The sequence below is a fragment of the Rhinatrema bivittatum genome, chromosome 1, assembly GCF_901001135.1.
Source record: "Rhinatrema bivittatum chromosome 1, aRhiBiv1.1, whole genome shotgun sequence".
NCBI lineage: Eukaryota > Metazoa > Chordata > Amphibia > Gymnophiona > Rhinatrematidae > Rhinatrema > Rhinatrema bivittatum.
This window is the reverse complement of record NC_042615.1, coordinates 432,990,529-433,017,909: the sequence shown is the minus strand read 5'-3', so window position 1 is coordinate 433,017,909 and position 27,381 is coordinate 432,990,529. Positions and strand designations below refer to the sequence as shown.

Here is a 27,381-nt window from a genome sequence, read left to right as displayed (position 1 = left end):
AACTTAACATTCGCAGGGTTTGTGAGGGTGATGGGAAAGGCCATCCCTTTTCAACTTTTGACAGAGGAAGATGCCAGGCACAAAATGTTTGAGTTTCTCCAGTTCATGGAGCCTCCTAAGGAGATCGTGGTAGTTGTGGTACATGAGATCCTTAAGCATTTGCTGCTGAGGATATGGGAACACCCCTTCATCGTGCCTCCCGTTAGCAAGAAGGCGGACAGGGTCTAATGGACGGCCGGCGCCATCTTTAAAAATGGCGCGGGCCATCCAGTGCTCCTACCGTGTGACAGGGGCCGGCCAATGGCACGGATACCCTGTCACATGGTAAGGGCAAAGGGCCATCGGCGCCATTTTGATTAGTGGCAGCCGACGACCTGAGAGCGGGAGATGGCTCCCGGGACCCCCACTGGACCACCAGGTACTTGTAAAAAGTTTTGGGGTGGTTCGGGAGGGTGGGGGAAGCTAAGGGAACAGTTTTAAAGGGTGGGTGGGTTTAGGGATTGTTTTGGTGTGCCTTTTTCCCGCCCTCCCCCAAAACGATAAGAGAACCCCAGGAACAAAATTGTGGGGTTCTCTTATCGGGAGCTCCCAATTTCTGACGATTTTGAAAATATCGTCCGATATTTTCAATCGTCTGAAGCCCAATTCACATCCCTATTGGGTTTCTCCTGTTTTTTATTTTTAATCATAATTCTATGTTACAAGACTAAAGAGAAACCCCGCATGGGCATGTGGGATAGGGCATGCTGGGCATGCTCTATGTGTCTTGTCAAAGTTCTAGAAACTTTGACATTCGTTTTCTGCATCAGGGCTCCATCTGATGATGTCACTCATGTGTCCTCGGAGAACACCTGTTGCAGGTAAGCAACTCTGTTGTGTGGTATAAGTGGAGGCTGCAGTCCTGGGTGAGAAAATGGGTGGGGTGGTGTGAGGGGCTGCTGTCCTGGGTAAGACGAGGTATTGAGGGATGGTGGGTGAGAGGAAGGGGGAATGAGAAATATCTGAGATGTAGTTTGGACTTTTTATGTATCAGATCTTGCATCTAATGACTCCTTTCTTTTTCCTCTCTGCAGTACGAATGAAGCCATTGGCCTTCCTCCTCCCCTTCACTCTTCTTCCTCTCCCTCCTCTCCTGCTTCTCCTTCCCCCTCGATAACCTCTATTTATATCCATCCCTCCACCTCTCTCATTCCTGCTGCCTCTTCTTCCCCCATCTGTTCACATCTCCCCTCTCCTTCCCGCTCTGTTTCCCCTTCCCTTTCATTTTTTCCTACCCCTTCCCCAGCCTCCTCCCCTGCTCCCTCCCGGGCCCCTCCAGGGTCCCCTTCCCTGCTCCCTCCCCATCCTCCTCCCATCCTCCCTCACGGGCCTCCTCCCCTGCTCCCTCCCCTGCTCCCTCCCCTGCTCCCTCCCGGGCCCCTCCAGGGTCCCCTTCCCTGCTCCCTCCCCATCCTCCTCCCATCCTCCCTCACGGGCCTCCTCCCCTGCTCCCTCCCCTGCTCCCTCCCGGGCCCCCTCCCGGGCCCCCTCTCCTGCTCCCTCCCCAGCCTCCTCCCGTCTTCCCTCCCGGGCCCCCTTCCCTGCTCCCTCCCCAGCCTCCTACCATCCTCCCTCCCGGGCCCCCTCCCCTGCCCCCTCCCCTTCCTCTTCATCCGCTTCCAGTTTTATAGAGGAGCAGCAAAGGTAAGTGCATGAGTCTCTACTTCTGGGGAATTCTGAGCCAAAAACTAAAATATTCTCTGCAGGAAAGTTAAAATGTTGCAGGTTATATTTGTTAAAATAATATAATGAAGGTCAGTGTCTGTGTCTATTACTTATTGGTTATTAGTCCAAGACCCAGAGTGGCTGATATTGAGCGTCACTTAGATGGATATCTAGGGACTTATCCGACTAAGTGGCAGGGTTTAAATATTTGACCGGGTGCTGCTAAGAATTTACCCGGGTGAGTGGGGGGCGGGAAGGAGGCGCAACACGAGGAGCTGCTGATCTGGCTAATTCAGTGCCCTTTTTACTAAACATTTTTCCCGTAGCCAAAAACCAGAAGAAAACCTTTAGTGAATAAGCCCCTTAGCCTGATAAGTGCCGATAGTCAGACATCCACAGCTAAGTTAGCTCTGCTGTTGAGCAGGTCTAAAGGTAGCCAGAAAAGTTATCCAGCTAAATTAAAACTTTTCCAGGATTATTCAGTGATGTGGCCATGCTGCTTAATATCCCAGCTAAATTTATCCAGCTAACTTTCTCAGCCAGATGAGAACTGAATATTCAGCCTCTAATTTTTAATTTTATTGGCACAGAATTCTCAGAGATGCACTGTAATTGATATCCTCACCACACATCTCCCAACCCCTGCAACCAGCCTCTCCCACACCAGGCCTTCAAGCCTCTTTCTATCAAGCTCTCATTCGCTGTCTCCCATCCCCTGTCTCTACCAGTCTCTCTCTCCCTCTCTTCTCCCCTTGTATCTCCTGCATCATTAGGAGTCCAGGCTGCCACTGCTGTCCTGTTTCCATCCCGGCCCCCATGTGGCCCTTTTGTGCCACTGCCTCTTCCTCTTATTGGTCGCCATTTATGCTGCTTTCATCTCCTACTTGGCCAGATTAGCAGATGCCATGGCTACTTGCCCTTCTCTGTCTCCCACCAGCCCAGCTGCAGAATGGTAGCAAGTCAAATTCTGCAGGACAAGGGAGTCCAATGCCAGTTCTGTAATGAGCAGTGGCACTGAATTCCCCCTGGAGTAATATAGCACCTATTACCTAATCTGCAGGGCTGCTGTAGCTCTCACCATGCCGCCCACATCCTTCATCCTATGTGTTGTCATATTTGGTTAATATTTCTTTAATACTACTTGTTTTCTTTTAGTTCCAGACCCAGAAGATGGAGAAGATGGTAAATAGCATTCTATTTATTTATACTCCTAGCATAGTTCAGTGGCTGCAAGTAGGGAAGAAGTGACACGTGTCAGATGTACTAAGGGTTCTTCTCATTTTGAGTCTGTGGGATAAATGCTTATAACTCTTTTTTCAGGGGTTTACTGTTTCCCCTAGGGCCATAAAAATATTTATTCTCTGGGGCTGCATTCTCAGGCATATTTCCCCTCACTGCAGATCCCAGGGGGTGGATTCTTTCTATGGGGATGATGGCCCAGGTGATGGTATGCTTTTCCTTAAGGGTGTGTATCTCTCTGAATGTCTGTACTGCTGGGACAAACAGGCTGGACACAGACTGGGTTCAAATAAAATTTGCTGATTCTCTAAAACTTCTATCAGTGTCCATGAGAGCCTCCACAAATTAAACTGTACAAGGAGAATATTTATACTGTGTTCCTTGATTCAGGGCGATTGTCCTTATCTCAGTTTCTGGAATGAAGCTTATCACTTTTCTCCTCAGTGAATAAACTGTCCCCCTTGTTAGGGAAATCCTATTAGGGGGAATTCCCTACATCCTGGAGAAATCCTACTTTTGTCCAAAGTTGGTCACCCTCTATTGCTTCAGATACAAACTGATTGGGAGCCCTCTGGAAAAGGGGAATCCCTGCAGTACCTGAATGTAATCCACTTTAAAAGTGGCTGGCCAGTCATGAAAGGTGGAATATAAATAAAAAATGAAAACATTAAGTAGACAGGCAATTTCATTTTGAAAAGTACCACAGATACAAGTGTATGCAGTCACCTGCTTTCTGTGCGGACAGAATTCTGCCTGAAAAATAAGCACAGACGTGAAAATGTAATCTCTGCACTTTCCCTTCCCTGACCTAAATGTGCCCCTGGGACTGCCTCCTGTCAGTGCTGTCGGGGAACAACACATGAGGATGCAGGATTTATGCCAATAAAATGCTTTTTAATAACCACAGTCGCCTTCCCTACCCCAACTAATCAACCAGCAAGATTCCCGTCCAGCTCCAGCGGGTTTTCTCTACTCCTTTCCCTATGTATCCACCTAACATGCTGCAGCTGAACTGATGTCAGAGCTAAAGTAACCTTCACATGTGTCCTTTCCCTCGTAGGCTTCACTTCCTTTTGTGCTGCAAGAGAAAAAAATAATCAGGTAAAGCATTTTCAGCAGTGCGGCCAAGCAGGCCTGGGTTTTTTTTATATTTTATTTTTTGATAATGAGATACAGAACAAAGAATATTGTGACTCTTAGCTTACATTGCAGAAACAGTTTAATCATGTCAATCAAATAAGATGACAGAAAGAAAAAATCTTGGCAACAGTTGGCAGCTTCACATAAACGGCTAATAAGATCTGAATTGCATTCAGAGACTTTGTTAGAATATATTAAAAATGAAATGATCCCACGAGGATTATGGATCAATTAAGAACCATCTATATATGCTGATAATGAGGAATTTGTGAACAGGTGGATTTTTATTTTAAATGTTCGCTTGACATTATGCTCTTATTAGTAGAAACTAATAAACTGTCAGAGACAGTTCCTCGTGCGATGAAGCAAAATCCTTTTTGCAGCAGACAGAAACTTTGGAAGATTATGATAAGAAATTACATGAGCATAGTCAGATGATTGAAAAATGTAAGATGGATTTAAAACAAAATAAGATTGAAATACAAAAGGGACAAAAAGGATTATTGTTTGGGGTCCATTTACCCATGGCAGAGGCGCCTTAATAATAAACCTAAGAAAGTCGCATTCGCGGGATCAGCACAAGATTCTTCTTCAGGTTCTGATGATGATCATTCTAATTCAGGAGGATATAATATTGCATCTGGAGTTATGAATCACGACAAGGTAGCACGAGAACACCTGGTAGATTTCAAGGACGTCGGTTTTTTCGCTATCCGTGACAAGTACAGTGGCCTGACATAGATCAAAACCGCAAACTCGATCACAAAGCCGGAATCCAACATAATAAATTTGCCACATTGGGATCTATCAGTAGATAAAGTAAATGTTTTACAAAAAGGGTTATCATTTGTACCTTATTATCATCATGATCCATTCAAGTGTAGAAGAGATCTCTATAGATTTTTTAGGAAACTACAAGTGACTTTATATTTTTCACAAGTTACTACTATTTATGATGGATCCATTGTGCACCCGAAATCCAACTGGCTACCACCTGGTACTCTCGATCAAGACTTTCATTGATCTGATTGGTTCCCTGTTGGAACCTTTGTCTATGTTTGTGGATTATTTTTTACAACCTTATGTCGTACAAGCTAGGTCATATTTGAAAGACAACAAACTCATGCTCACTAAATTACAGACAATTTCACATATAGAACATGCTTTTTTAGTAACAATGGACATTCAAGCTCTGTATACCAATATCCCTCAGCAAGCAGCCCTTGAGATTATTGAAGATACTTTAAATATGAGACCACGTCCGCAGCGAATACTTTTGGAATTTATCAAAAAATTAGCTAAAATAGCTTTTTTTTTTTTTAATTTTCTGTTTTCAAATTTTCACAATCAATTATGAAATATTCTTTATAAGAATTTGGTGCATATTCTAGAATACCATATTACATGTCTTTCAAAAACAGGGAACAGGTAAATTTTCTTCTAAATACACATCTAAATATAAGTATTACAGAGGCAAGAACACATTGAACAAATATTTGACAAAATTTTCAAAACTATATTAACATAAAGATAGGTGAGCAACTGTTATTTACTTAGCCAATCACACATCAGGGGCTTCTTGTGGGTGTCCCAACAGAAAATCCTTCAGGTGCTTGGGGTCAAAGAAAACATAATTTTTCCCTTGGAATCTTATGCAGCATTTACATGGAAATTTTAGAACAAATTGGGCACCCATATTTAATACCCTTTGCTTCATTATAAGGAATTCCTTTCTACGTAGCTGCCTTGTTCTAATTACATCAGGGTAAATCCACAATTTTGCTCCATAAAATAGAGCTAATCTATTCCTTAGGAACAGTTTTAACACATAATTGCGGTCTGAAATGAATACAAAAGATATTAACATTGCTTTCCTTTCTTTCACCTCTGTTTCAATGGACAGCTCCAATATCTCAGAAATGTCCATTTCTGGAATATTTTCTTGTGCAGCCTTGGGAGCACCTTGGGGCAAATAGTACACTCTAGTGCATACAGGCAACGCAGTCTCAGGTATCTTTAAAACTTCTTTCATATATGTTTTAAATAGTTCTGCAGGTGAAATTAATCTCATCACAGGAAAGTTTATCACTCTTAAGTTCAGCATTCTTAGTTTGTTCTCCATTTTTTCCATTCGTCTTTCTATTGCTGTTTCTGATTTCACAAAATCTTGATGTAGAGACTCCATTTTCTTTAACCTTTCCTCATGATCTTGAATTTTCAAATTAAAAATCCCAATCAATATGCTATTTTCTTGTGTTTGCTGTTTTACTTCAGTTATCAATTGAGCTATTGATTTTAAGGCTGTATCTATTGCTTTGAGAGCATACCAAACTTTCCCAAGCTTGATATCCTCCGGTTGCCCAATATTTACTTTCACTGTTGTGGATTCAATGTGAGACTCACCCCGTTCCTGTTGTGCCCCTCGCTACATGTTCCTTGCGATATTATCAGCAACATGGGTCCTTTCCTCTCCTCCATGACCCATCTCCAGCGCCTCATGGGATTCCTCTCCTTTGTAGGATGCATAACACATCTCCTCTCATCCCAAGACTCACCCGTACAGACTCCACTGGCACATGCTGTAAATCGCCTTGGGCCGTTTTGGGTGGGGATTCAACAGTGTGCGCTGGGTGCAAGGGCCTAATCAGCTCACCAGGGCTCAGGGGTGGGGGGAGCCTGCTCATTCAACCTGCTCCTCTCCAGCGACCAGCCCGACTGGCGTCTCAATTGCTCCGGCAAGGAAGCCCTCAATACGCGGCTGGTAAAGGTATAAAGCCGGAGAGGTTGTCAATGCTCCCCGGATTTTCCCCTTACGTTTGTGTGAGGCATTTTCTATTTTTCAGATGTTCAAGGAAAAACGCCACGGAGCTCGCTACCAGTGTGTCCTATCTGGTGGCCATCTTGCCTCCTTCAGCTAAAATAGCTTTAAATGAAAATTTCTTTGTGTTCCAAGAGGTTTTCTATAATCAAATCCGGGGAACGGCCATGGGAGCTACCATGGCTCCAAGTGTGGCAAACCTATATGTATCAGCATTTGAAGAACTATGGTTATATGATTCTCCTCAGTTCCAATTTGTGTCCTTTTGGACTAGGTATATCGATGACATATTTTTTCTTTGGCACTCAGATGAAAAAAGTTTGCTATAGTTTCAGCATTGGATTAATTCCCTTGATCAACATCTTCAATTCACTATGGAATTTCATTTTGAAATTATTAATTTTTTGGACATTTCTATCAGAAAAGAGGGAGATGCCTTGGTGACAAGTATTTACAGGAAACCTAGTGAAAAGAACATGTTATTACATTTTACAAGTTTTCACCCCTATCATTTATGGAAGAACTTACCGGTAGGGCAGTTTCTGTGACTTCATCGGTTGTGTAGAACCAAACAAGAATTTATTTTTCAATTGGATTTCCTGTACTGGAAATTATTAGATCATGGGTACCCAATGAAATTTATTAAAAAAGCTTACAAAAGGGCTATGAATGCAGAGAGGCAATGGTTACTGTTGGATAAAGAGCAGGCACAATCATCAACTCCGTTAGTATGTACATTGATGCATTCCATTCAGGCTCCCATTATTGCTAAATTGATTCTACAATATTGGGCAATTTAAAAAATCCATGAAGTGTTCAAAGAACGACCCCTTATAGCATATAGTCGTGGGATGAATGTAAAAGACTATGTGGTACCCTCATTTTTAAGACCATTTATAGAAAATGTGGGTACAAGAATAGCAGGGCATTGGTCCTGTCAAAGGAAATGTGAGTTATGCATGCAGGTCGATTTACAGGTTAAAGTACATACAGCTCGTCAATATACAGACTGTGGCTCCAGTAATGTGATTTATATGTTAGTCTGCCCTTGTAATTTGTTTTATGTGGACAGAACAAAAAGACCTATCAGCACGCATTTAGTTGAACATCGGAATTGCCTGTCAACAGAAAAACTACAAACACCAATTGTCTCGCTCTGTTTACAAGCATGACATACATTTCAGGAGTTAAAATGGAGGGTCATTGAACAAATCATGCAAAATCCATGAGGTGGAAACCCAAAAACCATTTTAAATTATAAAGAACAACTATGGATACATAAATTGAGAACGGTACAACCAAAAGGTTTAAATGTAGCAGTAGAATGGTACACGCTCATTTAAGCTTAGAACAACTAGGGATTTAGGGTTTAAAATGGAGGGTTATTGAATAATTTGTGTAAAATCTGCGAGGAGGATATCCATTTTATATTAGTAAGAACAACTATGATTCCATAATTGGGAAACGATACAACTAAAAGGATCAAACGTTGCAGCAGAAAAGTACGTCTATTCAATTTAGTCAGTTGATTTGATGGCTTTCAGTGTTGCGGCCTGGTACCGCTGGCGAGGTAGTGGACCCTTGGGCCGACCCACCCAGAGAGACAGGGTAGGCCGGGAGGCGGAGCCTGAGGCTTGAGGTGTTCACCCGGGAACCAGGAACCCCCCAGGAGGAGCCCGTAGGGTTCTGGCACCTTGGGACTTGGGCAAAGGCACTAGGCCGGGCTAGGGAACAAGGCAGTCCAAAGAAGTGACAGAGTCTCTGCGGCAAGCGGGAACCTGGAACGGAGTCTGTGGCATGAGGAAGTCCAAAGGATACTTGGTAGCAGAGGCACCGGCTGTACAGGCCGGAGGCCGGCTGATGACAGACAGCGGGCGGTGCGGAGACTGTAGCTAGCCGGTGATGGGAACAAGCCAAGCAGGGCTGAAGCAAGCTGGAAACTGGAGCGAGCTGAAGTGGAGTTAGTAAAGCCCGGGCTGGAGTAGACTGCAGGTTGGAACAGAGTATGTAGCCAGCTGAGAGCTGAAGCAAGCTGAACAAGAACGGAGTCAGGAACAGGCTGAGGTCAATGGCAGGCGGCAGGCAGAAGCGGAGTCAGGAACAGGCTGAAGTCAATGGCAGGCGGCAGGCAGAAGCGAAGTCAGGAACAGGCTGAGGTCAATGGCAGGCGGCAGGCAGATGCGGAGTCAGGAACAGGCTGAGGTCAGCGGCAGGCAGAAGCGGAGTCAGGAACAGGCTGAAGTCAAGTCAGGAACGTGGAACAAACGTAGCGCAACTTAGAACTACTAACCAGTAGTGAACCTCGTTGCAAGGCACAGTACAATGAGCGAAGCAGCCCTATATAGGGCTCAGGCAGGAAATGGACGGTCAGGTGGAGCCCAGACACTTCCTGTGTCTGGCCCTTTAAATCCTGTAGAGAGACGCGGCCGCCCGTCTCTCTACAGGAGAGAGCAGGGCTGTGCAGGACCCTGGACAGCGGCCTGCACAGCGTCTGTACGTCGGCAGTGTCAGATGCAGCAGAGAAGGCAGGAGAAAGCCTGAATGCAGGCTCCGACGAGTGCAGCGGCTCCAGCCGCTGCAGGAGGCCCCGAGGGCGGCTCCAGCCGCCAGGAAACACCGGGACTTTTGCGGCCTCCAGCTGCGAAGACCCAGATGACGGCGGGGGCGTTCCCAGCCCCGAAGGAAGCCGCGGTTCCAGCCATGGAGGCTGCAGCGAGTCTGGGGCGGCCTTCGGACCACGTGGGAGGACCGAAGGCGGCGTCTCCAGCGACGAAGGCCGGTAAAGTGCGGGTTTAAGGGAGGGGAAGCGGCGGAGACCGCAACATTCAGAGGTCTCATAATTAATTAGTTTCCAGGTTTAATAATGCTGTAATTAAGATTGACAAGAGGGGTATAAATAAACATGAAGCGTTTGATAGTGACCGGAAAAGGAAAGTGCCGCCGCCATGGAGAACGCTGAAATTTAGATGTCACAAGTAAGCACGAAATATTGTATCAAGGTACCCGTTAAAAAATTGGTGGAGGTTCAATACTCCTGTGAAATGTTGCCTGTATTTAAAAGATTCTAAAAAATATTTTTTTCAAATGTTTATTATCAGACGCTGTTTTGAGCCCTTGAGAAAGGACATACAGTTCGAAACACGGTCCCGTTTCAGATAAGTTTCAGGTAAGATAAGATTAGGAACTCTCCATATCCCATCTCTCAAGAAGGCACATCTCTCCTCCACGAGGGGCCGAGCCTTCTCCATTGCCGGTCCCACCCGCTGGAACTCACTACCCACAAACCTCCGATTTGAGCCTTCCACCATCAAATTCAAAAATAAATTAAAGACCTGGCTTTTCAAACAGGCTTACCCAGATTAGATCCCCTGCGTCTTAACATCTTGCTGCAGCAATACACTACTTGAACTTATCTGTTAAGTTATGTTGCATTGTTTAACAGGTTATTACTAAAGTTCTGATCTCTTGTTTGCCAGTCTTCGGTTACCCTTCTCCACTGTTCCTTGTCGTCCCTTCCCCTGTCCCTGTTTGATGTACTTTCTACCTCAGTTTGGATGTAAACCGATATGATGTAACCACTAATACCAGTATAAAAAAGAATGAAATAAATAAATAAATAAATAAGTGAAAACGTTTAAAAAAAATAAGAAGGAAAATATAGTGGCACATTGGCGATAAACACGACATTATTGTACACTTATGCGGATAAAAATTGACCGATGATTATATAGACGGCTGAGTTTAAAAGTTGAATTACTAAATGATGAAGCCGAGTATGATGGTCATTTTAAAAAGTATAGCATTTTGATTGTGGATACATTGAAGGACTTTTTGGTATTCTAAGGTAGTTCATTATATGCACCTACAATCCTAATGCTTATAAAGTGTGGAGAGCGTGGTTGTGAGAAGTAAGAAAGAAAAACTCTACATCAAATTATATTTTATATGGAGAAAAGAACACAGAATAGCTGCCTCTGCAGCCCACAATAACAAATCACTCATACAGGCATTCATACACCATACACACCAGTCACACCAATACACAAGAGTACATCATCACCAACTGTTGCAATAGCGATTAAAATAAGCACACGACTCTCATCTGGCCGGCCATCCTGGGCAAAGCTGTACTCTCGCCATGCTCCAACGTTACTATTGGTGGCCTACAATGAAGGAGGACGTACAAGCTTATATTTCTTCCTGTGCAACCTGTGCAAGACAAAAACCGCCTGTCGGACGCCCCTGGGGTCTCCTACAACCTCTGCCGGTTCCTGAAAAACCCTGGACACACATCGCGATCGATTAGGTAGTGGACCTACTACCCTCTGGTGGAAACAACACAATTTGGGTAAACGTCAACCGCTTCTCAAAAATGGCACATTTTGTGGCCATCCCAGATATTTGCAAAAATGGAGGAAAAGACCTCAGAGCCTCATGTTTGTTCTATCCAGAACATATAACATGTACGAGGTAATTGTAATCATCGGTTTAAAAAACCTCCAACCTCCACACTGTTTATTACTAAAATTACCACCAAATTTTTATTAACTTATTTTCTTCTATTTTCTTTGCTTTTTCTTCAATTTTCTTTAAAATCGATGCAATATGCATTCCAGTACTCTAGTGTACATCATTACTGAATATGTTGCTCAATTTTGTAATGTAATGTTTATGAAAACACAGTTCTATCAAACTTATCTGTGTTGATCCGTTGTATTTACCCAATGATATTTGCCGACATCAGCCAATGTTTCGCCCAAAAGGCTGTCTCAAGGCAGTCACTTTAGTCCAGCACATCCAGCATCTGATCATTTTCTTCATGCAGATACCCACTGCTAATGGCGATTTAAAGAACAGTCTTTATACCTTGTCTCACCACAGAACAAATTCTCAGCATACTCCGCTCCGCAGACCACTACCGGATCTATCATTGCTGACTTCGTCATCTGTGACTGGGTTCTCGGGCTACCCTGCTCCATGGACCACTACCAGACCCCTCACTTCCCAGCATCGGGTGAGACCTTCTCTGCACTACTTCCTCAGTGCATGGACTGAACTCTGACATCTGAGTTAACTCCTTGGCTGAAGAGGACTGCCCTCTCCACGGGCATTGCCCTATTGCTCTCTAATAAAATTTTCTTACTATGTGTTGTTTACTGAAGAATCAGCCTACTGCTGTATTTTCCCACGGGGCCCCTCCCCATGGGAGGAGTCATCTATATAGCAGCCAAGGGTCCACAACCATGTCAAACTCACAACACCTGGTTGGAATTGGGGTGCCTTCCTGTGCTGGGCGTCATAGGTCTTCTTGGCCCATTGGCCTACCTTGAGAAGCAGATCCTTAGTTTGTCTCCCCAGTTGTAATTTCATTGCGGTGGTTTGGACGGCTGGAGAAGTCACAGACAGTGGCAGAGGTAGTGGAGGTAATGGTTGACGACCATACACAACTTGAAATGGGGTTGACCGCATTGCAGAAGCAGGATGCGAGTTTAGGGCAAACTCAGCCCAGGGAAGTAATTCAGCCCAATCGCTTTGTCTAGAGTTCACATATAAGCATAGAAATTGCTTGAGTGTCCGATTCATTGTCTCCATTTTGCCAGTGGATTGCGGGTGATAGGCCGAAGTTAGATCTAAGGAGATGTTGAATTTTCGACAAATAGCTCTCCAAAAGTTTGCAGTAAATTGAATGCCTCTATCTGACAAGATGTGTTTGGGCATACCATGGAGGTGGAAGATGTGCTTCACAAACAATTTGGCCAGTTCAGCAGCAGATGATAAACCTGGCAGTGCCACAAAGTGTGCCATTTTCGAGAAGCGATCCACGGTCACCCATATTGTGTTGTTCTCACCGGAAGGAGGCAAGTCTACCACGAAGTCGGTCACAATCTGCGTCCATGGTTCCTCAGGTACTGGCAGAGGTTGAAGGAGACCCCAGGGATGTCCAGCAGGAGGCTTCTGTCTCACGCAGGTTGCACAGGAGGCTATGTATGGTTGGACATCGGTTTTCATAGTAGGCCACCAATAAAAATGATGGAGCATGGCTAGTGTACGGCGTTGCCCAGGGTGGCCGGCCAGACAGGAGTCATGTGCCCATCTTAATAATTCCTTCCTCATTCCTTGAGGCACCACAATTTTCCCAGCGGGAACCGCTTGAGTTATTGCCAACACTATTCTTTCTGGACTAATGATGTGGTGAGGTTCATCGGGTACATCTTCAGGAGAAAAGGAGCGCGAAAGGGCATCTGCCCTAATGTTCTTCTCTGCAGGATGGTATTTGAGGAGAAATTCAAATTGTTTGAAAAATAACGACCACCTAGCCTGTCGGTGATTAAGGCGTTGAGCATGTCATAGATATTCCAGGTTTTTATTATCGATACACACTATTATTTGGTGCTGTGCACCTTCCAACAAGGGACACCTCTCCTCGAAGGCCAGTTTAATAGCTAACAATTCTTTATCTCCAATTCCATAATTCTTCTCAGCTGGAGAGAAACGCCGTGAGAAGAATGAACAAGGATGGAGGACATTGGTATTGCTGTACTGGCTCAGTACTGCTCCTACGTCGACGTCGGAAGTGTTGACCTCGACGATGAATGGGCGACGAGGATCAGGGTGGAGAAGGCAAGGTTTTTTTTGGAAGGCCTCTTGGAAAGTTTGAAAGGCTGCTATAGCCTCAGCAGACCATCGAGATGGATTGGACTCTTTTCTGGTCATGGCTGTGAGTGGTGCTGTTAAGGTGAATTAATGTTCGATAAACGTACGGTAGTAGCTTGTGAAGCCAAGAAAATGGCATAAGGCTTTTAACCCCATAGGCTGACGCCACTCTTGAATGCTTTTCAACTTTTGGGGATCCATCTGAAAGCCATCTTTGGAAACAATGTACCCTAAAAAAGGTACAGATTCCTAATGAAAAGTGCACTTCTCAAGCTTCGCATAGAGGTGGTTGTCTCGTAGTCTTCGAAGTACCTTTACCACATCTGCCTGATGCGTCTGAAGGTCTTGAGAGAAAATCAGGATGTCATCTAAAAATACCACCACACACTGGTACAGTAAGTCTCGCAGAATTTTGTTCATCATATTCTGAAACACCGCTTGTGCATTGCACAAGCCGAAGGGCATGACTAATTACTCAAAGTGACCATCACGGGTGTTAAAGGCTGTTTTCCACTCATCTCCGTGATGGATTCGGACCAGGTTGTAGGCCCTTTTTAAATCCAGCTTGGTAAAGATTTTGGCCCCCTGGAGTCTGTTAAACAACTTGGTTATCAGCAGTAGAGGGTAGCGATCCTTGATGGTAATTTCATTGAGATATCTGTAATCAATACAAGGGTGAAGAGAACCATCCTTCTTTCCAACAAAAAAACCCCCATGCCTGCCGGGGATTTAGAAGATCTGATGAAGCCCTTTTGCAGGTTTTCTTGGATATAGGCCGACATGGCCTCAGCCTCTGATAGTGAGAGGGGGTAAACCCTTCCCTTGGGATGCTCTGAGTTAGGCTTGAGATTTATCGCACAATCGAAGGTTCTGTGTGGAGGTAGAACATCCGCTGCTTGCTTGGAGAAGATGTCCTGAAAAGATGTGTATTGCAGAGGTAGACCAGGTAGTGATGGAGTAGGTGACATACATGGCAAAGGTGTAACTCTTGATAGACATTGGTCGTGGCAGACAGATCCTCATTATGAAAGCTCCCTAGTAGTCCAGTTGAACTGGGGCGTGTGTTCTTGCAGCCAAGGCAGGCTGAGCACCATGGGGTGAATGGCTTTCTCAAGGACTAGGAAGGAGATGGTCTTGGTGTGTGAGGCCCCCGTGCGAAGGCATATGGGCTGCGTGATCAGAGAGACGTCTCCAGGTAGTGGTTCACCATGTATGGATGACAGCAGAAGTGGAGTAGCCGTAGGAGTAGTGGGAATTGGCAGGTGCTCTACTAGTCATTTTAAAATGAAATTTCCTCCAGCACCTGAATCTATGAGTGCAAGTGTCTGAAACCCGAGAGGTAGGAGCGAGGCAAGGCCCCCGAGGAGCGGATACCTAAATCATTCCGGAGCGAGGGTACCCAGAGCGAAGGCATCTGGTAGCAGGCAGAGTTTAGCAGGAAGGATTCCTTGCTAACTCATAGCTAGTATAGCAAAGGCAGTTTAAATATCCGGAGTTCGTGACATCATGCGGAGGAGACGCCCCGAGGTTCCCGCCATGACGCACGTAAAGAAAGGGGCTGTGCGTGCGTGCGTGCATGCCCTATGTGATCCCAGGAGGAAAATGGCGAACGCAATCACCCATGCTGGTCCGGAGACGCCAGAGAGGTCGGCGTGTGGAAGCGGAGGCAGCCATCTTACCTAATGGAACTGAACCAGGCAAGAGAAATGTGAGCATTGGAAGGCACAGCCGTCTGCGACGGAAGGCGCAACAGTAATGCACCTTTCGAGCCGTTGAAGCAAGCTACCCTGAAGGATATGACATTGAAGGTCATTTTCCTCCTGGCTATTTCCTCTGTGAGGCGGGTTTCGGAACTGCAGGCCTTATCTTGTAGGGAGCCCTTCTTACGTATTTCAGAACATAAGAACATAAGAAAATGCCATACTGGGTCAGACCAAGGGTCCATCAAGCCCAGCATCCTGTTTCCAACAGTTGCCAATCCAGGCCATAAGAACCTGGCAAGTACCCAAAAACTAAGTCTATTCCATGTTACCATTGCTAATGGCAGTGGCTATTCTCTACGTGAACTTAATAGCAGGTAATGGACTTCTCCTCCAAGAACTTATCCAATCCTTTTTTAAACACAGCTATTCTAACTGCACTAACCACATCCTCTGGCAACAAATTCCAGAGTTTAATTGTGCGTTGAGTAAAAAAGAACTTTCTCCGATTAGTTTTAAATGTGCCCCATGCTAACTTCATGGAGTGCCCCCTAGTCTTTCTACTATCCGAAAGAGTAAATAATCGATTCACATCTACCCATTCTAGACCTCTCATGATTTTAAACATCTCTATCATATCCCCCCTCAGTCGTCTCTTCTCCAACCTGAAAAGTCCTAACCTCTTTAGTCTTTCCTCATAGGGGAGCTGTTCCATTCCCCTTATCATTTTGGTAGCCCTTCTCTGTACTTTCCTCATCGCAATTATATCTTTTTTGAGATGCGGCGACCAGAATTGTACACAGTATTCAAGGTGCGGTCTCACCATGGAGCGATACAGAGGCATTATGACATTTTCTGTTTTATTCACCATTCCCTTTCTAATAATTCCCAATATTCTGTTTGCTTTTTTGACTGCCGCAGTACACTGAACCGATGATTTCAATGTGTTATCCACTATGACACCTAGATCTCTTTCTTGGGTTGTAGCACCTATTATGGAACCCAACATTGTGTAATTATAGCATGGGTTATTTTTCCCTATATGCATCACCTTGCACTTATCCACATTAAATTTCATCTGCCATTTGGATGCCCAATTTTCCAGTCTCCAGTTTCCTTGCAGACGCTTCCCTCCTTTCTCCTGAAGGTGGTGTCCTCTTTCCATTTGAATCAGTTGGTGGAGCTCCCTTCCTTTGCAGACTTAGATTCTTCTACTGCAGAGTCTAGGGATCTAAAGAAGTTGGACGTGAAATGGGTGCTGTTGTATTACTTGGAGGTCACGAACATTTTCTGTCACTCGGACCATGTATTCGCCCTGTGGAGTGGTCCCAGGAGAGGTCAGAATGCTTCAAGGGCCACTATTGCGTGCTGGCTGAAGGAAGCTATTGTTTCTGCATATCTTGTTCAGGGCCGTACAATCCCGGTGGATCTTAGGGCTCATTCTACTCAATCACAAGCAGCCTCTTAGGCGGAATGTCAACAGATGTTGCCACAGGAAATTTGTAGGGCAGCTACGTGGAAATCTACGTATAATTTTGCCAGACATTATCGCCTAGATGCCTGAGCACCATATCCCGGTTCCTTCGGGGCCAGTGTACTCTGAGCGGGACTCTCTCAGTCCCACCCTGGTTAGGAAAGCTTTGGTACATCCCAGGAGTCTGGACTGATCTGGGTACTTACAGGGAAAGGAAAATTGGTTCTTACCTGCTAATTTTCGTTCCTGTAGTACCACGGATCAGTCCAGAGTCCCTCCCAAGGGAAAATGGAAATTCCGTTCGGCCAGCAGTTTCTTTCATATTCTGAACATCTATCAGCTGTTTTTTATACTATATGCCCTCCTTTACAGGTCAAGAATATGGGCATAGTTTCGTTAATTCTGTTACATGTTTTTCATTCCCTCTGCTCTTAGGCTGGGGAGTTTGGTTATGGAAAAGTTTGGTTAAAGTGAAAGTTCTGGTTTAACCTTTTTGCTTGGGTACAGTTTAATACTGGCAGACTCTAGATGGCACCTCATGGTATAAGGCGGAGTCCGTTAAAACGTCTCTGTCTCCCTCCATCTGCTGGAGGGGAGGCAAAACCCAGGAGTCTGGACTGATCCGTGGTACTACAGGAACGAAAATTAACAGGTAAGAACCAATTTTCCTTTGGCTTCTACAATAGTCATGGACATTGAAATCTTAGCCACAGACAAAATACCTTCATCAATAACTCCCCCACATCTTGTTCTGAATTTTGTACGTGCTTAAGTTTATCACTGTGTGAAGAATAAAGCATTACATATATTTTAGATAGCAACCCTTTTTTAGGACTTCTTAAAACAGAGCCTCATAAGGAGAAAAAGCATGACCTGATGTAAAGACAGTGCTGGAGTTGAGGATACCTAAATCTCTCCAACTCCAGAACCTCCAGAATGTTTTTTTCTATCATTAAAAAAAAATGCCCTGACTCACCCCAACCCTTCCCATTTATTATAATATTAAGCCTTCCCAAACAGCTGACCCTCCCAACCTTCCAAGTGCTCACCAAAATTGCCTGGTGGTCTAGTGGGTGACTCAGGATTTACCTCACGCTCCTGGGGTGCATCGGCTGCCCTTTGCCCGCATCTTGTGGATTTACCGGTGCTTTTGGACAGCCCCTGTCACATGATGGGGCAATGGGCGGCCTGTCCAGGATAAACGAGTAGCTAAAATGTTTGCTAAAAGTGTTAAATCCAGATTCAGCAGGGAGATTGGTCTAAAAGAACTGCATAAAGTAGTCTACCCACTTTAGGAAACACCTTGATACCTGCTATATTCATAAAACCTGGATCAGGCAATAAGGAATTCTATAACATTAATAAAGGTGAGAGCACTAAATCCTTAAACGTTTTATAGAATTGCGCAGTAAAACTATCCAGTGCCAGAGACGTAAATTGGTTTTGAGAGAAACGATAGTTGCAGTTATTTCAGGCCCCGTTATTTCCTGTCTAATTTATTTTTATTTATTTAAAACTTTTTATATACCGGTATTGGTTATGACCGTCATATTGGTTTACAGTAGTTCACAATAAAAAACAGTGCTTAACACTGCTCTAACTCAAAGAATACATCATCAATAAGATATAGTGGCTAACAACTTCATTCTCACATCATTAAGGTTACAGTTTAGCATTGGACGTAGATAATCACCTGCTTTTCAGTTGTTACATGCTTAAAATTCCAATGGCCACTGCTGTGTTTTACTGACCATTTGTTATTCCTGTCATGCCTTACTTTTTTCCACCTCAAACGTTTGTTGGTACAGCCAAGTTTTAATTTTTTTTTTGAACTGTGCCACATTTGTTTCCAATCTTAATTCAGTTGGAAGATTGTTCCATATTTTGGGCCCAGCTAATGACAATGCTCTTTCTCTTTCAGATGTTAGTTTTGCGGATACCAAAGATTGAATTGAAAGCCATCCTTTATTGGCAGATCTCAAGTTTCTCTGCGGCGTATGTAAAATGTTTAGCGCTTTATATTAAATTCTCTGTTCTATCGGCAACCAGTGCAGCTCCATCAAGACAGGAGTGATATGTTCTTTTCTACCTGTTCCAGTTAGTATCCTTGTGGCTGAATTTTGTAGTATTTGCAGTGGGCGTAGAGTGGAGTAGGGCAGGCCTAGCAATATTGCATTGCAATAATCCGTGGAAGAAAATATTAGTGCCTGTAACACGGTTCTAAAGTCTTTTATATCTAATAATGGCTTTGGTCTCCTAAGTATCAGTAGTTTATGATAGCCCTCTTTTGTTTTATTTGCAATATGTCTTTTGAAACTTAGTTCAGGGTCTAAAAGGACCCCGAGATCTCTAATCTTTGAGCATTGCCCTCTACGACATACAGGGTAAAATCAAAGTCTCTAAATTCGGATCTATAGCTCCCCCGTAATAGAATTGTCAGCAGAATACAATTCCTGATACAACTGTGGAAACTTAACTCTGATCCAGTCATTTTCATATTAAAAACCCACCCCTTTGATCTTTTATTTTTAGGATTTGATTTTGTGCCTGCTGTGTTTTATTTGCCAAGCTAGCAACTTATTAGCCTTATTTCCCCATTCAAAATGATCCTGATGCCTTGTATCATATATATATTGAATCTCTTCATATAAAACAGTAGATAATCTCCATTCCCTGTACGTACCGGATCAGTCCAGACTCCTGGGTTATGCCTCTGCACCAGCAGGTGGAAATAGAGCAAAACTTGACAAGCTCCACTATATATACCAGGATGCCACCCTCAGCCTGTCAGTATTTCTCTGTTTCCAGCAGGTGGTACGGGTGCATAGCTCTTAGCTTGGATAGGAAAATTTGGAGGGATAGAAAGGTCTTTGGTGCTTGAGAGAATAGTTAGGCAGGTTTTGTTGTTATTTCTGTCTCCTTAGCTTCTCACTTCAAGGCTCTCTCTCCCACAGACACAACACGCACACACAGGCTTCTCACTCCTAGGCTCTCTCTCCCACAGTTGCAACACTCACACACAGGTTTCTCACTCCCAGGCTCTCACTCCCACAGACTCAACACACACACACAGTCTTCTCACTCCCAGGTTCTCTCTCCCACAGACACAACATGCACACACAGGCTTCTCACTCGCAGGCTCTCTCTCTTCTGCCTCATCCTTGGCTTGGTTTCGCCTCCGACTCCCGGCTTCCGACTCAGCTTTCTTCTTGGTCTTCGCTGGCCCAGAAGATTCACCTAAGTCCCAGCGGCCGGGCCCCTACAGGCGCCTCCTGGGGGGCTCCGGCTTCCAGGGTGAATCTCCAAAAGTCCCAGCGGCTGGACTCCTACGAGCTCCTCCTGGGGGAGTACCGGCTTCCAGGGTGAAGACTCGTCAGTTACCGGGGCCCAACGTCGTCCGTCCTTTCAGCCTTTGCCGAGTCCTTGGTCGCATAGGACTCCACCGTGTCTCAGTGTCGAAGCCTTCTCTGAGCCCTCCGAGCCGCCTTCCAGTTGGGATGCTTGCCGTGGTCCTCCACAGCGCACCATCTTCTGTTCCGACCGGCCCAAGGGTCCACAATTGTAACATATCCTCAGAGCACTAACTTATATTAAATAGTGAGATTCAAATGGCCAAAGTGCATTTTTTCTAAGACCTTAAATAAAAAATCCCAATGCACCATATCAAATGCTTTCTCAGCATCAATGGATAGCAGGATGGTTGGAATATCAACCCTAGAAGAGAACCACAATATATCAATAATTTTGTGAACATTGTCTGAGGCCATGCGATGAAGTCTGTCAACGGGGACGAGGGAACTCCCGCCATTTTACCTTCGGCTTCAGAGTTTTCTGGGCCTGCTGGGAAGAATGCCAGGGATCCCCCCCCTCTCGCTGCAGCGGCCCGCCTCTCGTTCAGTTTCCCCCGCGGGGCGGGGGAGGGGTCATGTTTCCGACCCGGATTCCTGCAACTCTTTTTCCTCGGTTTTTATTCTGGCCAGGCATAGGGCTTTTAAAGTCCGCAAGGCCCTCAAGAGGCGCTCCTCTCAGCAGGAGCCCGTGAGGAGGTCCCCGGCAGCCCCACGGAAGGCCCACGCACGGAGGACTTGCCGGGCCCCTCTAAGGCCAAACATCCACTACGGGCTGTCCCACTACGGCCTGCCGTCAACACGTCGGACACTTCAGAGGACCTAGAGGATCGGGAGACCCCATCCCCGCCCCCGAGGGGGGCAGAGGGTGATGATGTTTCCACGCATGGTTCAGCGCGCCAGGGTCAGACCTCGGAGGGTGATGACCCGAGGGTGCTGCGCCTCTTCCGCCGGGACAAGTTAGCTCCTCTTATTCCCGCCATTTTGGGGGAATTGGGGATACTGGAAACCCCTGGGGAGTCTCGAGGTGGCTCCATGGATCCAGTGTTGTTGGGCCTGAGTGGTCCTCCCACAACATTCCCGTTCCATTTCTTCCTCCACTGATCTGCTTTATAGAGAATGGGATACTCCGGATCTGGGCCTGAAGGTCTCGAAGGCCATGGATAGGCTGAATCCCTTGCCGGAAGAAGCGTTGGAGGTGCTGAGGGTACCGAAGGTGGACGCTTCAGTTTTGGCGGTGACGAAGCAGACGACCATTTCCGGTCACGGGTACCACGATCTTGAAGGATCTCCAGGATAGGAAATTGGAGATCCAATTGAAGAGGATCTTTGAAGTATCGGCGCTGGGGGCCTGAGCGGCGATCTGCAGTAACTTCGCTCTTCGGGCAGGACTCCGCTGGGTCCAACAGCTCCTAGCTAATGAAGGTCTCTCTGAGGAGGAAGCTAGACAGGCTGGGCGTCTTGAGGCTGTGGTTGCCTATAGTGCGGATGCCCTGCATGATCTCCTCAGGACATCGGCTCGGGCCATGGTGTCCGCTGTCTTGGCTAGACGCCTCTTGTTGCTGAGGAACTGGTCAGCAGACGGGGCCTCCAAGTCTCATCTGGGCTCTCTTCCTTTTAAGGGCAGGCTGCTGTTTGGCAAGGAATTGCACGATATGATTCAACTACTGGGAGAGAAGAGGGGTTATTGTCTGCCAGAGGACAGGGCGCGTTCCAAGGGATCTTTCTCTTCTCGCTCCCGGTACCGGAGTAGTCGGAAACCTCGGTCCTCTCGGCCTGGTTCTTCTTCTTCTCCTTCCTTTCTCCTTCCTTTCGCTCCGTCCAGTCCCAGTCCTTTCGTGGGAGAGGTTTCGGCAGGCCTGGCTCCTCCTCAGCCGTGCCGAGCGACAAGTCAACACAAGGATGTCCGGCCAGTCCATCCCTCGGTTCCAAAGATAAGGGGCAGGCTGTCCCTCTTTCACGAGGCCTGGACCACAATCACAACAGACTGGTGGGTCCTTTCCGTGATAAAACACAGTTACGCTTTAGATTTTGCTTACCTTCCCCGCCCAAGATATTTTCCCTCTCCTGGCAGACACCCAGACAAAAAGCAAGCGGTCCTTCAGTTGGAGGAGCTGGGGGCTATCGTCCCAGTCCCAGCCTCGGAGCAACGAAGAGGACATTACTCCATCTACTTTGTCATGCCACAGAAAGAAGGCTCTTTCCGTCCCATTCTCGATCTGCAGGGGTCAATCGGTGTCTTTGGAACCCGCGTTTCCGCATGGAGACCCTGGGGTCTGTGATCGCCTCAGTTTGGCTGGGGGAGTTTTTGGCCTCCCTGGATCTCACAGAGGCGTACCTGCACATCGGGATCCGAAAGGACCATCAGAAATATCTGATTCCTCGTGCTGGGGAAACACTATCAGTTTCAAGCCTTGCCCTTCGGCCTCGCGACAGCCCCCAGGACCTTCACCAAGATCCTAGTGGTGGTGGCGGCCCACCTGCGCCGGGAGGGTCTCTTGGTCCATCTGTATCTGGACGATTGGTTGATTCGGGCCAAGTCAGAGGAGCTCTGCCGGTCAGCTGTTCAACGGGTCCTGAACCTCTTGTGCTCTCTTGGCTGGGTGGTCAATACGACCAAGAGTCATCTTCAACCATCACAATCCCTGGAGTTTTTGGGGGCGTTGTTCGACACACGTCACAGCAGGGTCTTCCTCTCCCTGAATCGCTGCCTCAAGCTACAAGCTCAGGTCCAGGCTCTTCTACGGATGAGGCCGCCGATGGCCTGGGACTACTTACAGTTGATTGGCTCCATGGCTTTGACGTTGGAATTGGTTCCTTGGTCCTTCGCGCACATGCGTCTCTTGCAGGCGGCGTTGCTCTCCCGCTGGAGGCCAGTTTCCGAACAGTTCCAGCTCCCATTACCCTTGACGGCGATAGAGCTTTCCAGTCTGCAATGGTGGTTACGGAAGGACAATCTTCTCCGGGGGGTTTCCCTTGTGGCCCCGGAATGGACGCTGGTTACTACAGATGCGAGTCTCTCCAGTTGGGGAGTGGTCTGCATGTGGCACTCGGTGCAGGGGCACTGGTCCGCGACAGAGTCACATTGGTTGATCAATCACTTGGAGACCAGGGCGGTGCGTCTGGCTTTGCGAGCATTTCTGCCCCTGGTCCTGGGAAAGTCGGTCAGAATCTTGGACAATGCGACCACAGCCTATATCAATCGGCAGGGGGGAACCCGGAGCCGTCCCGTGGCCCTAGAAGCTCGGCTACTAATCCAGTGGGCGGAGAGGCATCTGCTCCAAATCGCCGCGTCCCATATTGCAGGGGTACACAACGTTCAGGCGGATTTCCTGAACCGTCATCAACTCGACCCGGGCGAGTGGGAACTGGCAGATGTCGCATTCCAACTCATATGCGACAGATGGGGACGCCCGGCCATGGACTTGATGGCGACCTTTTGGAATGCGAAGGCGCCTCGTTTCTTCACCCGCCGCAGAAAAACAGGGGCGGAGGGGGTAGACGCCCTGGCCCTCCCCTGGCCAGCGTCAGTCCTCCTGTATGTCTTTCCCCCGTGGCCCCTCATAGGAAAGGTTCTGCGTCGCATAGAGAATCACCCCTTGGAGGTTATCCTGGTGGCTCCGGAGTGGCCTCGGAGGCCATGGTTTGCGGACCTGGTCAGTCTGTCATTGGAAGTGCCACTCTGACTCCCGCTGCTACCGAATCTCCTACACAGGGATCCATCTGTTTCGATCAGGCGGATCACTTTTGTCTAGCAGCATGGCTTTTGGGAGGCACTGTCTGAAAGGAAAAGGATATTTGGACGTGGTGGTAGCACTCTGTCCTATATGCGAGTTTGGAAGGTCTTTGAATCCTGGTGCATGACTAGGTCGGTTCGTCCTACCCGGGCTACCATTCTGGAGATCCTGTCTTTCCCGCAGGCTGGTCTGACAAAGGGACTGTCCTGTAGTTCTTTGTGGGTTCAGGTAGCGGCCCTGGGGTGTCTGCGTGGTTCCGTGGAGGGTCGGCCTTTAGCTTCCCATCCCGATCTGATACGCTTTCTAAAGGGACCCACACATTTGCGTCCCCCAATCGTTTCACCTTGTCCGTCCTGGAGTTTAAATTTGGTGCTTAGGGCCTTATGTAAGTCCCCCTTTGAACCATTGAAGAGGACCACTTTGAAGGATCTAAAGTTGAAGGCGGTCTTCCTGGTGGCGATCACCTCCGCCAGGAGGGTCTCAGAACTTCAGGCTCTTTCGTGTAGGGAGCCTTTCCTGCGGATTTCTGAGTCTGAGGTCTCCCTCTGGACCGTCCCTTCTTTCCTTCCCAAGGTGGTGTCGGCATTTCATCTGAATCAGTCAGTAGATCTTCCAGCTTTCCCCTATCTAGATCGCTCGGAGGCGTCCTCCAGGGACCTGCGGAAGTTGGACGTGCGTAGGGTTCTCTTGCGCTACCGTGAGGTTACAAACGCCTTCCGGACGTCGGATCATCTCTTTGTTCTTTGGGGCGGTCCTAAAAAGGGTAATATGGCATCCAAGACCTCCATATCTCGCTGGTTGAAAGAAACCATCAATTCAGCTTATCTTTTGGCAGGTCGGCCTCCACCTTTAGGGCTGAAGGCACACTCTACGCGGTCTCAGGCGGCGTCCTGGGTGGAGTGTCAGCAGATCTCACCGCTAGAGATCTGCCAGGCGGCAACTTGGAAGTCATTGCACACTTTTGCGCGTCATTACAGATTGGTTGTGCGGGATCCCAGAGAGGGAAATTTTGGAGCGGGCGTTTTGCGAGCGTGCCTCTCCGTTTCCCACCCTAAGTAGTGAGCTCTGGTACATCCCAGGAGTCTGGACTGATCCAGTACATACAGGGAAAAGAAAATAAGGTCTTACCTCCATTAATTTTCGTTCCTGTAGTACCAAGGATCAGTCCAGAGTCCCGCCCGTTTTTCTTCAGTACGTTCGGAGAGTCCGCAGTGGTGGAGGAAAAGTTTTTTTTGTTGCAGTTGACAGGCATTGTCCATTCGGTCCATTTGTTCTGGATCTGGTTCTTCTTGGGGAAAGTGGCCCGAGGGGTTCCCCGGTTGTTTTTTTGTGTATATAGTTTAGTTACGTGGGGAATATCCACTGCTTTGACATTGAGTAATACTGACAGGCTGAGGGTGGCACCCTGGTATATATAGTGGAGCTTGTCAAGTTTTGCTCTGTTTCCACCTGCTGGTGCGGAGGCATAACCCAGGAGTCTGGACTGATCCTTGGTACTACATTAACGAAAATTAACGGAGGTAAGACCTAATTTTCTTTCTATGTTCATCTCATTCTCTGAGAATTTGGGGATTGCCATCTCTTATGTTGCAGCTCCAATTGTTTAATCATCTCTTTTAATTCTAATTTTTTCTTCTGTCTCTCTTTCTTGTAGATTGCAGCTTTGAAGATAATTGTTTCCTAAGGCAATCCTGTATATATTATGATTATCATCTGTATATATCCCTGTATATAATTGTACATATGTTAATTATTCAATTAAGTATTATTTAATCTTGAAAACTGCTATCCTGACTCTTTTTGTAATAATAAAAAGGCACTCGATACAGGGCTGTGATCAGGCCACGTAACAGAACCAATATTAATCATCTTACATGCTGCAAAATGCGATAGTAAAGAAATATTGGGGCCATCTGTTCAATACAGATGCACCATCTGAGGTCCAGGGGGCACTGCTGACTTGTAAATTAAGGCATTCTGCTTTTCTGTCTCTCTTTCTCTAAATAAAAAGAAGAAAGGATGTATCTTTTGAAGTTGCATGTTCTCCAGGAAAAGTGTAAAATGTAGATCTCTTCAAGGTTAGTTAGTTTCTCAGGGCGCTGGGAAAATGCTTGAAGTAGCAAATGTCTCAACAAATGTTTCTCTGTGATCCTCGTGACCCTAAATCAAAGAAGTGCTGTTTTTAATTGCTATACAAACTGTACTTAAGGATAGTCTTTTCAATCACAAATTAAGTCAGTCCTTTAGACTACTGACTTCCTTGTGCGCATAAGAAATAAAGCCTATTATTCATAAGAAATACACTGTCTATGTTGTCCTCTGTGTCCTTGGTAAACTTTTTTATTGCAGATGGTGCATTGGCCGGGAATCAAAGAAGGGAATGCTGGCCTGGCCTGAGCCGGGGGAGAGGACACCTGGAATAGGACACGCACAGCCATTCCCTCTCTTGATTTGAACAGGACACAGGATCCCTGAAGGTATTTTTAATCTTTTTCTCTTTGTTTTTTGTGCTGTACCATTTGTATTGCACTAACATTGAGACCTTTAAGGGAAATGTGTTTACTCATAATTTTTGCACTGTTAAGTGACTTGTGTGTTCCTATGAATAACAAAGCGTTCAGTATTACAAAGGTACCTGATAAAGCCAGTAGCTTAATAGATAGGGCACTGGGTAGTGGCAGCCTGCTGCTTAAGGGCGCAGGGCTCCAGCCGGCAACTTAAGAAAAAGACAAGCCAGCTGCTAACAGACAGGGCGCTAGGCTTCTGGATAAAAATACTGGGCCCGGTGAACTATAGGGAAGTAAAATCCCTAGATTTACAGCCTAAGGTTAATAGGCTGGGACAGTCTGGGCAATCCACATTCAGGGAGACGAATTCTCTGGGATTGTCTAGGACTGGGATACAGGGTAGTGAATTCCCTGGGTATTTAGCCTTAAAAACGGCTAGGATAAGTATGGGAACACTTGCATACATGGAGTATTTGTGATACAAGAGGAGAGTGTCTGTAATCCGACAAAGGATTGCTACTTGAAAAAAAAAATGGGAGATTTACCCAGCAAAGAAATACCAGAACAAAGGGTCCCTTACAATTCATTTTTTACCAAGCACTGTAACAATCTAGAGGGTTTTTATTCTATTAGATGGTTTGTTTAATCTCTGCATTAGCTACAACTCCTGCATACAGGGAAACGGTGTCTTATGATGCAGGCTATTTTTGAGAACTGCCTATATATCTATTAAGAAAAGTGTTATGCAAGTATTGCTGCCTATTAGCCAAACTTCAAATCTCTGCTATGGTAGATAGGTTTGAAAGATTTCTTTTTGGTCAAATGCACTATTTCTTTTTATCTACTTTGGAGACGCCCATTGCAGACTATTTTTACTTAAGGAGAACTTATTCAAAGTGATTGTGAATTATTTATCTGTATATTTGTTAATAAATGTGTACTGGAAAAAAAAAAACTATACAAGGAAAATTTAACAACAGTACCAGTTAGCCTATGGTTTAAAACCCTTGCCCTGCTGGCAAGGCTGAGAGAAGAACATAAAAAAGGGAAAATGTAGTTTG

At 46.1% G+C, this 27,381-nt stretch overlaps 1 protein-coding gene and 1 long non-coding RNA gene across 3 annotated transcripts in view; one reads left to right on the top strand and one right to left on the bottom strand.

Moving 5' to 3' along the window:
* LOC115092963 (zinc finger protein 567-like) overlaps positions 1–27,381 on the bottom strand; it is a 1,005,854-nt gene that overhangs the window by 858,910 nt on the left and 119,563 nt on the right. The gene's annotated exons all lie outside the window — the stretch shown is intronic.
* On the top strand, positions 1,610–26,077 carry LOC115093031. The gene is made up of 6 exons (XR_003857150.1): positions 1,610–1,683; positions 2,860–2,886; positions 4,004–4,044; positions 10,000–10,067; positions 18,651–18,724; positions 25,468–26,077. It is a non-coding gene; the product is annotated as an uncharacterized LOC115093031 (long non-coding RNA).